The 14,978-nt window shown below is 40.1% G+C and overlaps 1 long non-coding RNA gene across 1 annotated transcript; it reads left to right on the top strand.

Moving 5' to 3' along the window:
* The first annotated feature begins 4,379 nt into the window (after positions 1-4,379).
* Positions 4,380-5,074, top strand: LOC127298156 (uncharacterized). The gene is made up of 4 exons (XR_007849640.2): positions 4,380-4,456; positions 4,587-4,655; positions 4,782-4,862; positions 4,961-5,074. It is a non-coding gene; the product is annotated as an uncharacterized lncRNA (long non-coding RNA).
* The last annotated feature ends 9,904 nt before the right edge of the window (positions 5,075-14,978 follow it).

Raw genomic sequence — 14,978 nt, 5'->3', positions numbered from 1 at the left:
ACTAACCCCTCTAATGAAGTTTATGGGAAGTTTGGTGTGAAGGAAGTTTTCAAGGGTCAAGAGAGGAGGATGATATACTATGATCAAGAAGAGTGAAAGCTCTAAGCTTGGGGATGCCCCGGTGGTTCACCCCTGCATATATCAAGAAGACTCAAGCGTCTAAGCTTGGGGATGCCCAAGGCATCCCCTTCTTCATCGACAACATTATCAGGTTCCTCCCCTGAAACTATATTTTTATTCCATCACATCTTATGTGCTTTGCTTGGAGCGTCGGTTTGTTTTTGTTTTTGTTTTGTTTGAATAAAATTGGATTACATCATGCTTGTGTGGGAGAGAGACACGCTCCGCTGTAGCATATGGACAAGTATGTCCTTAGGCTTTACTCATAATATTCATGGCGAAGTTTCTTCTTCGTTAAATTGTTATATGGTTGGAATTGGAAAATGATACATGTAGTAATTGCTATAATGTCTTGGGTAATGTGATACTTGGCAATTGTTGTGCTCATGTTTAAGCTCTTGCATCATATACTTTGCACCTATTAATGAAGAAATACATAGAGCATGCTAAAATTTGGTTTGCATATTTGGTCTCTCTAAGGTCTAGATAATTTCTAGTATTGAGTTTGAACAACAAGGAAGACGGTGTAGAGTCCTATAATGTTTACAATATGTCTTTTATGTGAGTTTTGCTGCGCCGTTCATCCTTGTGTTTGTTTCAAATAGCCTTGCTAGCCTAAACCTTGTATCGAGATGGATTACTTCTCATGCATCCAAATCCTTGAGCCAACCACTATGCCATTTGTGTCCACCATACCTACCTACTACATGGTATTTCTCCGCCATTCCAAAGTAAATTGCTTGAGTGCTACCTTTAAAATTCCATCATTCACCTTTGCAATATATAGCTCATGGGACAAATAGCTTAAAAACTATTGTGGTATTGAATATGTACTTATGCACTTTATCTCTTATTAAGTTGCTTGTTGTGCGATAACCATGTTCATTGGGGACGCCATCAACTACTCTTTGTTGAATTTCATGTGAGTTGCTATGCATGTTCGTCTTGTCTGAAGTAAGAGCGATCTACCACCTTATGGTTAAGCATGCATATTGTTAGAGAAGAACATTGGGCCGCTAACTAAAGCCATGATTCATGGTGGAAGTTTCAGTTTTGGACAATATCCTCAATCTCATATGAGAAAAATAACTGTTGTTACATGCTTATGCATAAAAGAGGAGTCAATTATCTGTTGTCTATGTTGTCCCGGTATGGATGTCTAAGTTGAGAATAATCAATAGCGAGAAATCCAATGCGAGCTTTCTCCTTAGACCTTTGTACAGGCGGCATAGAGGTACCCCTTTGTGACACTTGGTTAAAACATGTGTATTGCGATGATCCGGTAGTCCAAGCTAATTAGGACAAGGTGCGGGCACTATTAGTATACTATGCATGAGGCTTGCAACTTGTAAGATATAATTTACATGATACATATGCTTTATTACTACCGTTGACAAAATTGTTTCATGTTTTCAAAATCAAAGCTCTAGCACAAATATAGCAATCGATGCTTTTCCTCTATGGAGGACCATTCTTTTACTTTCATTGTTGAGTCAGTTCACCTATTTCTCTCCACCTCAAGAAGCAAACACTTGTGTGAACTGTGCATTGATTCCTACATACTTGCATATTGCACTTATTATATTACTCTATGTTGACAATATCCATGAGATATACATGTTACAAGTTGAAAGCAACCGCTGAAACTTAATCTTCCTTTGTGTTGCTTCAATGCTTTTACTTTGAATTATTGCTTTATGAGTTAACTCTTATGCAAGACTTATTGATGCTTGTCTTGAAGTACTATTCATGAAAAGTCTTTGCTATATGATTCACTTGTTTACTCATGTCATATACATTGTTTTGATCGCTGCATTCACTACATATGCTTTACAAATAGTATGATCAAGGTTATGATGGCATGTCACTCCAGAAATTATCTTTGTTATCGTTTTACCTGCTCGGGACGAGCAGAACTAAGCTTGGGGATGCTGATACGTCTCCGACGTATCGATAATTTCTTATGTTCCATGCCACATTATTGATGATATCTACATGTTTTATGCACACTTTATGTCATATTCGTGCATTTTCTGGAACTAACCTATTAACAAGATGCCGAAGAGCCGATTCTTGTTTTTCTGCTGTTTTTGGTTTCGTAAATCCTAGTAACGAAATATTCTCGGAATCGGACGAAATCAACGCCCAGGTTCCTATTTTGCCCGGAAGCATCCAGAACACCCGAGAGCCGCCAGAGGGAAGCCCTGGGGGCCCCACACTACACCCTGGCGCAGCCAGAGGGGGGGCACGCCGCCCTATGGTGTGGTGGCCCTAGGCCCCCTCCGAGGCTGCCCTTCCGCCTATTTAAAGCCTCCGTCGCGAAAACCCTATCAAGTTCGACGAAACCCACAGAAACCTTCCAGAGCCGCCGCCATCGCGAAGCCAAGATCTGGGGGACAGGAGTCTCTGTTCCGGCACGCCACCGGAACGGGGAAGTGCCCCCGGAAGGCTTCCTCATCGACACCGCTGCCATCTCCACCGCCATCTTCATCACCGCTGCTGCTCCCATGAGGAGGGAGTAGTTCTCCATCGAGGCTCGGGGCTGTACCGGTAGCTATGTGGTTAATCTCTCTCCTATGTACTTCAATACAATGATCTCATGAGCTGCTTTACATGATTGAGATCCATATGATGAGCTTTGTATCGCTACCAGTTGTGTGCTACTCATGTGATGTTATTAAAGTAGTCTATTCCTCCTGCATGGTGTAAAGGTGACTAGTGTGTGCACCATGTGGTTCTTGTCGTAGGCTATGATCATGATCTCTTGTAGATTGTGGAGTTAATTATCATTATGATAGTATTGATATGATCTATTCCTCCTTCATAGTGTAATGTGGACAGTGTGTGCACTATGTTAGTTCTTGGTTTATTTTGCAATGATCTATTATGCTCTAAGGTTATTTAAATATGAACATTGAATTGTGGAGCTTGTTAACTCCGGCATTGAGGGTTCGTGTAATCCTACGCAATGTGTTCATCATCCAACAAAAGAGTGTATGTAGCACATATGAGAAAGAGTTATTTATTATGCGATCAATGTTGAGAGTGTCCACTAGTGAAAGTATGATCCCTAGGCCTTGTTCCTAAATACTGCTATCGCTGCTTGTTTACTGTTTTACTGTGTTACTACTGCTGCGTTACTACTGCTTGTTTACTGTCCTGGGCAAAGCACTTTTCTGGTGCCGTTGCTACTACTTATTTATACCACCTGTATTTCACTATCTCTTCGCCGAACTAGTGCACCTATTAGGTGTGTTGGGGACACAAGAGACTTCTTGCTTTGTGGTTGCAGGGTTGCATGAGAGGGATATCTTTGACCTCTTCCTCCCTGAGTTCGATAAACCTTGGGTGATCCACTTAAGGGAAAACTTGCTGCTGTTCTACAAACCTCTGCTCTTGGAGGCCCAACACTGTCTACAGGAAAAGGAGGGGGCGTAGACATCAGCCAGCTGTTTTTGTACTGCATGCTATTCCTTTTATAGTCATGCTATGGGCATTTCCAATCTGGTTGTTCTTATACCACGTCATTAGCTCACCGCTAGCCACTAGTTGTTTTCTCGTGCCTGCTATTCTCACACTGCTTTTATAATCATGCTATGTGCATTTCCAATCTGCTTGCTCTTATACGTCGTCTTTAGCTTATAGCTATTTTTTTCCATGAATGCTCCTGTCTCACAGCTTGTATAGTTATTGCTGCGTGCATGTCTGGTCTTTGTATTATCGTAGACTAACTTGTCAATGTTATTTTTCCTAGGGATTGATCATGCGAACCACTTATTAGAATATCCAACATTAACAGCGGGGACGCTAGGGAAGGTTGGAATCTGAGTTCTTGGTTGGTAATTTTGGCAGTTTACTTCCGTTATTATCTATAACCTATATGCATTGTTCCTTATGCAAGAGATTAACACTTGGAACCCTGCCATAGCAATGCCATTCATGCTTTACTATGTTTCTGCCTATTTGATATGCTTGTCTTGGAGCAACTGCGAAGGTGATTTGAACCTGACATTTGGTCATTCTTAATGCCAGTTTACTTTATGTGGAAAACCTTGGCATTACCCTACTCTAAATCTGAATGTTTGAAATTCGTATCTCATGAAAAGCAACATCTAGTTGGTTTTAATCTGATATCTGGTAAATATTGGCTTATTCATTTGGCAGCTCAAGTTTTTTGTTATTTGAAACCAGCTGACTTGGTCTTAAATGTGATATCTAAACACAGATTAAGGACAATGGAGTAGGAGGATTAGCATTTCACTTGATGGCTGAACCTAAAATGATAGGCATGTCGACCACGACTAGTGCACGCAAGAGAAGGACCTGCAGCGAGCCAGTATGTGCTCAGTACATGCATCTTATCTTATCTTGTGCTTATTTCTGCTACATGCTGTTATCTGATCTCTACATTGCGTAATACATGTTTGAATAGTTAATTGTTGTAACTATGTTTGCAATATTACCAGAATGCAGTTTTAATGAAGCAGTCATCATTAGAAGATAGTCGCCAAAGCGACCCTGTGCAACATTATGATGTAAGTCTGTGCTTAGTACAAGTTCCATACATTGTCTTATTTATGGAACTTGTTATTATCTTATATCTACATTGCATAATAAATGTTTGAATAGTTCACTGTTGTAACTATGTTGCATATTACTAGAATGCAGGTGTAATGAAGAAGTCCTTAGTAGAAGATAGAGCGCAAAAAAGGTTCCGGGGTGAGCCTATGCAACGATATAATGTAAGTCTGTGCTTAGTACTTGTGACTATCTCATATCGACAATGCTTAATACATGTTTGCATAGTTCATCGTTTAACTCTTTTTTGCATTATTATCAGAATGCAGTTGTGATGAAGCAATCTTCATCAGAAGAGAGGCCCACAAAAAGTTCTGATCTTTCTTCTGATGCATCCTCTCATAGCCGTCAACCTAGACCATTCCTTTCATCAAACAAGAATATCTCAAGGTTGTACTTTATAAAAGACATGGTATTGCTGCTTTAAGATCTGTAGCTGATATGTTGACCAAGAGTACACAAGATTCAATCAAGGCGATTGCCAAATGTCAACGTGTTATTGATGATGCTAATAGAAGTCCTCAATGATTCTATGTAATTTTTTTATTTGGGCACATTAATTGCCTTGTAATTTTCCTAGTTATTTTATTTGTGTATGTAATTGTGTGTATCATTGATACCAGATTTTAGGCTCATGAAATTTAATGCAAGTTGACTAGTCAAACAACCAGGGCCCTACAACAGATTGGGCCGGCCCACTTACAGTAGTGTGGGACCCACTTTCATTTTGGGTCGGCCACCTACTTATTGGGCCAGCCCGTTAACAGGAAAGTGGGCCCCACCTGCTTATTGGGCCGGCCCACTATCTTGTTGGGCCAGTCCACTTGCTATATGGTGGACCCCACATACTAAATGGGCCGGCCCTTTAACAGGAAAGTGGGACCCACATGTGTTTTTGGCCCGGCCCACTATCTTGTTGGCCCGGCCCACTTGCTATATGGTGGACCCCACATACTAAATGGGCCGGCCCTTTAACAGGAAAGTGGGACCCACCTGTGTTTTTGGCCCGGCCCAGTATCTTGTTGGGCCAGCCCAATTGCTATATGGTGGACCCCACATACTAAATGGGTCGGCCCTTTAACTGGAAAGTGGGACCCACCTGTGTTTTTGGCCCGACCCACTATCTTGTTGTGCCGGCCCACTTGCTATATGGTGGACCCCACATACTAAATGGGCCGACCCTTTAACAGGAAAGTGGGACCCACCTGTGTTTTTGGCCCGTCCCACTTTCTTGTTGGGCCAGCCCATTTGATCTATTGTGGACCCCACGTACTAAATGGGCCGGCCCGATAGCAGGAAAGTGGGACCCACATGCTAATTGGGCCGGCCCAATAACTTCTTGGTCCGGCCCAGTTGCTTTAAGGTGGACCCCACTAGTTAAATGGGCCGGCCCGATAACAGGAAAGTGGGTCCCACATGTCTTGTGGGCCGGCCCTTTTGCCTGTTGACTGGTCAAACGAGTGCATTCGGCCCGGCCCACATGCTTAGTGGGCCGGCCCATTAAAGTTTTGACCAGTCAACCTTAGAGGTTAGGCCCGGCCCACATAACTAATGGACCAGCCCAGCTATATAGTTGACCGGTCAAACTAAGTCAGCTGGCCCGGCCCGCAAACTTAATGGGCCGGCCCGCTTAAGACGTGGCAGGCCACGTGTGGGCCTACCATCTACCACGGGGTTTCAGCCGGTTAACGCCGTTAATCGCGATTAACGGCGTCTGCCACGTGTCAGTTTGCATGACGTCAGCAGTCAACGGGCTCCCGGAAACACTTGGGCAACGGTCCGATTTTCCGTGGCGGAAGGGCGCCCAAGCGCGACGGACCGAAAAAATCGTCGTAGGACTTTGCCTGACGCAGTTTTGACAACAGAACCCATATCGTCGGGTTAGGCCCATAGGCGACGAAAAATACCCCTTAGCGGACGATTTTGAGACATTGTCTATCAGAACTTTTCTTGTAGTGACATAAGAAATTATAGATACGTTTGGGACGTATCAAGCATCCCCAAGCTTAGTTCCTACTCGCCCTCGAGTAGGTAAACGAAAACAAAGATAATTTCTGAAGTGACATGCTATCATAATCTTGATCATACTATTGTAAGCATATGAGATGAATGAACTGATTCAAAGCAATGGTAAAGACAATGAATAAACAAATGAATCATATAACAAAGACTTTTCATGAATAGTACTTTCAAGACAAGCATCAATAAGTCTTGCATAAGAGTTAACTCATAAAGCAATAGATTCAAAGTAGAAGGTATTGAAGCAACACAAAGGATGATTAAGTTTCAGCAATTGCTTTCAACTTGTAACATGTATATCTCATGGATAGTTGTCAACATAAAGCAATATAACAAGTGCAATAAGTAAACATGTAAGAATCAATGCACACAGTGACACAAGTGTTTGCTTCTAAGATAGAAAGAAGTGGGTAAACTGACTCAACAATAAAGTAGAAGATAGGCCCTTCGTAGAGGGAAGCAGGGATTAAATCATGTGCTAGAGCTTTTTAAGTTTTGAAATCATATAGAGAGCATAAAAGTAAAGTTTTGAGAGGTGTTTGTTGTTGTCAACGAATGGTAATGGGTACTCTAACTACCTTATCAACCAGACTTTCAAGAGCGGCTCCCATGAAGGACGTTATCTCTACCAGCAAGGTAGATCATCCCTCTTCTCTTTTGTTTACACATGTATTTTAGTTTCATTATTGATGACACTCCTCCCAACCTTTCGCTTACACAAGCCATGGCTAACCGAATCCTCGGGTGCCTTCCAACATTCACATACCATGGAGGAGTGTCTATTTGCAAAATTAAGTTGCTTACTGATAGATCAGGGCAAAGCATGTGAAGAGAATTATTAATGCAAGTTAATTAATTTGGGGCTGGGAACCCCATTGCCAGCTCTTTTTGCAAAGTTATTGGATAAGCGGATGAAGCCACTAGTCCATTGGTGAAAGTCTGTCAAAAGTAAATGACAAGATCGAAAGATAAAACACCACATACTTCCTCATGAGCTATAAAACATTGACACAAATAAGAGATAATAGCTTTTGAATTGTTTAAAGGTAGCACATGAAGTATTTGCTTAGAATGGCAGAGAAATACCATGTGGTAGGTAGGTATGGTGGACACAAATGGCATAGTTTTTGGCTCAAGGATTTGGATGCACGAGAAGAATTCCTCTCAATACAAGGCTAGGCTAGCAAGGTTGTTTGAAGCAAACTCAAGTATAAAATGGTGCAGCAAGACTCACATATGAACATATTGTAAGCATTATAAGACTTTACATCGTCTTCCTTGTTGTTCAAACACCTTAACCAGAAAATATCTAGACTCTAGAGACCAATCATGCAAACCAAATTTTAACAAGCTCTATGTAGTTCTTCATTAATAGGTGCAAAGTACATGATGCAAGAGCTTAAACATGATCCATATGAGCACAACAATTGCCAAGTATCAAATTATTCAAGACATTATACCAATTACCACATGCAACATTTTCTATTTCCATCCATATAACAATGAACGAAGTAGTTCAACCTTCGCAATGAACATTAAGAATAAAGCTAAGAACACATGTGTTCATACGCAATAGCGGAGCGTGTCTCTCTCCCACACAAGCATGAATTTATTCAAACAAAACAAAAACAAACAGACGCTCCAAGTAAAGTACATAAGATGTGACCGAATAAAAATATAGTTTCAATAGAAGAAACCTGATAAGTTGATGAAGAAGGGGATGCCTTGGGCATCCCCAAGCTTAGACGCTTGAGTCTTCTTAAAATATGCAGGGATGAACCACGGGGGCATCCCCAAGCTTAGACTTTTCACTCTTCTTGATCATATATCATCCTCCTCTCTTGACCCTTGAAAACTTCCTCCACACCAAACTCGAAACAACTCATTAGAGGGTTAGTGCATAATCAAAATTTCACATGTTCAGAGGTGAAACAATCATTCTTAACACTTCTGGACATTGTCCAAAGCTACTGGAAGTCAATGGAACAAACAAATCCATCCAACACAGCAAAAGAGGCAATGCGAAATAAAAGGCAGAATCTGTCAAAACAGGACAGTCCATAAAGACGAATTTTTTAGAGGCACTGGACTTGCTCGGATGAAAATGCTCAAATTGAATGAAAGTTGCGTACATATCTGAGTATCACGCACGTAAATTGGCAGATTTTTCTGAGTTACCTACAGAGAACCCTACCCAAATTCGTGACAGACAGAAATCTGTTTCTGCGCAATAATCCAAATCTAGTATGAACCTTGCTATCAAAGACTTTACTTGGCACAACAATGCAATAAAATAAATATAAGGAGAGGTTGCTACAGTAGTAACAACTTCCAAGACTCAAATATAAAATAAAAGTACTGTAGCAAAATAAAAACATGGGTTATCTCCCAAGAAGTGCTTTCTTTATAGCCATTAAGATGGGCTCAGCAGTTTTAATGATGCACTCCCAAGAAATAAGAGTTGAAGCAAAAGAGAGCATCAAGAAGCAAATTCAAAACACATTTAAGTCTAACCCACTTCCTATGCATAGGAATCTTGTACACAAATAAATCCATGAAGAACAAAGTGACAAGCATAGGAAGATAACACAAGAGTAACTTCAAGATTTTCAGCATATAGAGAGGTGTTTTAGTAACATGAAAACTTCTACAACCATATTTTCCTCTCTCATAATAACTTTCAGTAGCATCATGAACAAATTCAACAATATAACTATCACATAAAGCATTCTTATCATGAGTCATATGCATAAAATTATTACTCTCCACATAAGCATAATCAATTTTATTAGTTGTAGTGGGAGCAAATTCAACAAAGTAGCTATCATTATTATTCTCATCATCAAATATAGGAGGTATAGTATCATCATAATAAACTTTATCCTCCATAGTAGGCGGCACCAAAAGACCACTATCATTATAATCATCATATATGGGAGGCATATCATAATCAACATAAACTTTCTCCTCAATACCCGGAGGGCTAAAGAGATCATTTTCATCAAAACCGACCTCCCCAAGCTTAGAATTTTCTATATCATTATCAACAATGGTGTTCAAAGCGTTCATACTAATATCATTGCTACTAGCATGCAAATAAGATTCCATAGGTTTTTTTAATTTTCGCATTAAACCATTCATGTCTTGACTCAGGAAATAGTATAAAAAGCTCACAGATGTTTTCCATTATGCCTTACTAGTGTTTAACAAGAAACAAAAAGATGCAATTGCAGGATCTAAAGGAAATAGCTTCGAGCACACACACAACGGCAACAGAAAAGTACTTAGTTACCTGGGATCGGAGTATGAGTGCCTTTTACCTTTCCTCCCCGACAACGGCGCCAGAAAAGTGCTTGATGTCTACGCACGCTTCTATTCCTGTAGACAGCGTTGGGCCTCCAAGAGCAGAGGTTTGTAGAACAGCAGCAAGTTTCCCTTAAGTGGATCACCCAAGGTTTATCGAACTCAGGGAGGAAGAGGTCAAAGATATCCCTCTCAAGCAACCCTGCAATCACGATACAAGAAGTCTCTTGTGTCCCCAACACACCTAATACACTTGTCAGATGTATAGGTGCACTAGTTCGGCGAAGAGATAGTGAAATACAAGTGGTATGAATGAATATGAGCAGTAGTAACGATGCCAGAAAAGTGCTTGCTGGCGTGCAGTTGATGGTAGTAATATTGCAGGAAGTAAAGATGCAGTAAAACAGTAAACAAGCGATGATTGCAGTATTTGGAAACAAGGCCTAGGGATCATACTTTCACTAGTGGACACTCTCAACATTGATCACATAAATAAATAAGTTCTCTTCCTTTGTGCTACATATACTCTTGTTTGATAATGAACACCATTCGTTGTGTAGGGCTACAAAAGCACCTCAATGCCGGAGTTAACAAGCTCCACAACATTCGGCATTCATATTTAAGTAACCTTTAGAGCATAATAGATCTTTGCAATTTAAATCGAGTACTAACATAGCATACACACTGTCACCTTTACACTATGAAGGGGGAATAAATCACATCAATACTATCATAGTAATAATTAACTCCATAACCTACAAGAGATTATGATCATAACCTACGCCAAGTACTACACGATGCACACACTGTCACCATTACACCGTGAAGGAGGAATATACTACTTTAATAACATCACAGGAGTAGCACATAGACTAATAGTGATACAAAACTCATATGAATCTCAATCATGTAAGGCAGCTCATGAGATCATTGTATTGAAGTACATAGGAGAGAGATTAACCACATAGCTACCGGTACAGCCCTTAGCCTCGATGGAGAACTACTCCCTCCTCATGGGAGACAGCAGCGGTGATGAATATGGCGGTGGTGTCGATGGAGAAGCCTTCCGGGGGAACTTCCCCATCCCGGCGGCGTGCCGGAACAGAGACTCCTGTCCCCCAGATCTTGGCTTCGCGATGGCGGCGGCTCTGGAAGGTTTCTCGTACCGTGGCTTTTCCGTATCGAAGATTTAGGTCAGGGGGCTTCTTATAGGCGAAGAGGCGGAGTCGGAAGGGCTGCGGTGGTCCCACACAATAGGGGGGCGCGGCCCCCCTCTTGGCCGCGCCGCCACCACGTGTGGTGGCCCTGGGCCTCTCCTCTGGTCCCTCTCGGGTGTTCTGGAAGCTTCGTGCAATTATAAGATGCTGGGCGTTGATTTCGTCCAATTCCGAGAATATTTCCTTACTAGGATTTCTGAAACCAAAAACAGCAGAAAACAGGAACTGGCACTTCGACATCTTGTCAATAGGTTAGTTCCGGAAAATGCATAATAATGACATAAAGTGTGTATAAAACATGTGTGTATCATCATAAAAGTAGCATGGAACATAAGAAATTATAGATACGTTTGGGACGTATCACCGATTCCCTTTGTCACGCGATATTTTACTTGTCCGAGGTTCGATCATCGGTATCTCCATACTTTGTTCAACCTCGTTACCGACAAGTACTCTTAACTCGTACCGTGGTATGTCATCTCTTATGATCCAATCATATGCTTGCAAGCTAATCAGACGACATTCCACCGAGAGGGCCCAGAGTATATCTATCCGTCATCAGGATGGACAAATCCCACTATTGTTCCATATGCCTCAACTCACACTTTCCAAATATTTAATCCCATCTTTATAACCACCCATTTACGCAATGACGTTTGATGTAATCAACAAAGTACCCTTCCGGTGTAAGTGATTTACATGATCTCATGGTCGAATGACTTAATCAACTATGTATCGAAAGCTTATAGCAAATTGAACTTAATGACTTGATCTTATGCTACGCTCATTTGGGTGTGTGTCCATCACATCATTCAACTAATGACATAACCTTGTTATTAATAACATCCAATGTTCATGATCACGAAACCATGATCATCCATTAATCAACAAGCTAGTTATACAAGAGGCTTACTAGGGACTCCTTATTGTTTACATAACACACATGTATCAATGTTTCGGTTAATACAATTATAGCATGGGATGTAAACATTTATCATGAACACTAAGATATAACAATAACTAATTTATTATTGCCTCTTGGGCATATCTCCAACACATCCATCCCATCTTCTCCATAGCCATAGCCATCATCATTGTAATAGAGATCTCCTTGAGAATTAACGACCATTGTAAGAATGTTGTGATTTAATCTAAGTATTTTGCACAATAATTTCTATCTTTGTATTTAATCTTGATCTTGATACTATGTGTGAGTAGTCCTCACGGGCTGCGGGTTGGGGTGAATCCTCGCAGTGTTTATATGCATCTAATCTTATTATATGTGCAATGATTGAATAGGAGTTTTGCAATCTTATATCCTTGTCTCTTTGCCTCGTCTCGATGATCAGCAAGTACCTATATCATTCTATTCGATCAAGGGAAGAGGTGGGATGAGGAGTGGAGAACGGCGTGCTACTGCGAAACCTCAGTGATAGAAAGAGGAAAGTAACGATACATGTTTAGTGATTCATTCGGGATTATGACACAATCATCTAGCTTAAGGCTTTGGTCTGTATTCATTTACATAATAACTATTGTTGCTTGCGGCTGTAAGGACAGTGGTTGGACCATTAGGCTCTTTTCACCTCTGCCTTTAGGGGCAAGCGTATTTATGGATGCGCTACTCACAAATCTCTTATCTCTATTTTATTTGTTACACATATGTGCTTCAATTATATATATGTATGCATAGCTGTAGGTGAAACCTTAACCCTAGCCTATTTCCATTATTGAACACCCCCTTTAAAAGTAAACTGGATAGGTTCGGTAAACTGAAGATAAACTGCACTAGCAAGTCTTGTAGACGTTTGCTTTATACTATTTTAGAAGTGCTTCCCAAGATTAGATTAAACCTAGTTCTTCTACGGAAAAAGCTTATCGAAGGTACAGGAGGCGTCGATTTTGGATAGCCCGGAGTTCAGGTGTTATCTTGGTGGTGGATGTATTGTTGCCTCTAGGGCTGGAATCCGTAGCGTGGCTTTTTATTTCCTAGTTTCCTTTTTTTTTTTTTGGATGTGTGCAACTGTACCACCATTAGGTATTGCATTGTTGCAGAGGCTAAGTGTAATTGATATCTCTCGGTATTAATATATTTTGCTTTATGAAAAATCAGTAAATAGATAGCAAAGCATGTGAAAATGCAGTCGGTGCCCCATGCAACAAAAGCCGGGGGGTGCTGTATGCCGACCTGGTCGGCGCGGACCAGGCGCCGCACACCCCCAGGCGGGTTGTTGGGCCGGCTCAACGTTCCCAGTTAGTTTTTTGCTATTTCGTTTTTTTTTTGTTCGATTTTTCTTTTTACGTTTTTTAAAAGCTGATTCTTTATAAAACCGATTTTTAAAATCTGGAATTTTCAAATTTAGTTTTTTCTGAAATTTAAATATTTTCAAAATTTGAACATTTTTCGAATTTGAAACATTTTTTTGATTTTTTTCGAAATTTGAACAAATTTTGAATTTTAACATTTTTTATTTTTTGTTCAAAATTTGAAAAATTTCGAATATGAACATTTTTTAAAATTTGAACATTTTTCACGTCGAACGGTTTTCAAATTTGAACGATTTTCAGATTTGAACGGTTTTTAGATTTAAACGGTTTTCATATTTGAACGGTTTTCAAATTTGAATAGTTTTCAGATTTGAACGGTTTTAAAATTTGAACATTTTTAAATTTAATTTTTTTCTCAATTTGAACAATTTTTAAAAATTAAAATTTTCGAATCTGAAAAATATAAACAAAACCGAAAACAGAAAAAAGAAAAGAAAACAGAAAAAGAAACCAGAAAAAAGGAAAAACGAACTGTTACAGACTAAACAGACATAAATGGGCCTGGCCGATACCCGACCAGGGATGTGCGGTCGCCGGTAGGCACCGACCTGGCCAGTCCTATACACCGACCAGGTCGGTGCCGATGCGGGTTGCCACACACCCTGGTCGGGTATTGGGCCTGGACCATTTAACGTTTTTCGCTTTCCTTTTCTCTTTCCTTTTCTCTTTTTTTTTTCTTTTTTTATTTTTCCATTTTCTGTTTTATTTTATTTTCTTTCTGTTTATTCTTTCTTTTGTTCAAATTAGAAAAGTCTATATTCGAAAAATGTTTAAATTCGAAAAACGTCAAATTTGAGAATTACTAAAATTTGAAAACTGTTCAAATATGAAAACTGTATAAATTCAAAAATTATTCAAATTTGAAATTTTTTCTAATATGAAAATCGTTCAGATTCGAAAATTGTTCAAATATAAATTTTGTTCAAATTCAAAAATGTTCAAATTCGGAAATTGTTCATAGAAAAAATACATTTTTGTTCAAATTAAAAAATGTTCAAATCTGAAAATGTTCAGATTTTTAAAAAGTGATTTATTTTTAATTTGAATTTTTTTAAATTTTACAAATGTTCAGATTTTTAAAAAAGATTCTTTTAAAGAAGAAAACAAACAACAGAAAAAAAACGAAAAAGAAAAACCGCCTTACCTGATGTTGGGCTGCGGCCCAGTTAGTAAAATCCGGGCGCGCGGGGTGTGCGACGACGGCTTCCGCGCCGACCAGCTCGGCATACAGCAGCTCCCCACCGACCTAGTCGGTGTATAGGTTTTGCGGCAAAAGCCTCCTCTTCTCCGTGAACAAGGCCTATACATTGATCTTCTAGGAAACCAAATCCTGGGCTTCTACCAACGGACAAGTGAGCCCAGGCCCAGCAACGCTTTCCCTCACTTTCCTAGCGACTGGCCGAGCGAGCGGGA

This window comes from Lolium perenne, chromosome 5, assembly GCF_019359855.2.
Source record: "Lolium perenne isolate Kyuss_39 chromosome 5, Kyuss_2.0, whole genome shotgun sequence".
Classification (NCBI taxonomy): Eukaryota; Viridiplantae; Streptophyta; class Magnoliopsida; order Poales; family Poaceae; genus Lolium; species Lolium perenne.
The sequence above is the reverse complement of the archived record's forward strand: the minus strand, read 5'-3'. Positions and strand labels throughout refer to the sequence as shown.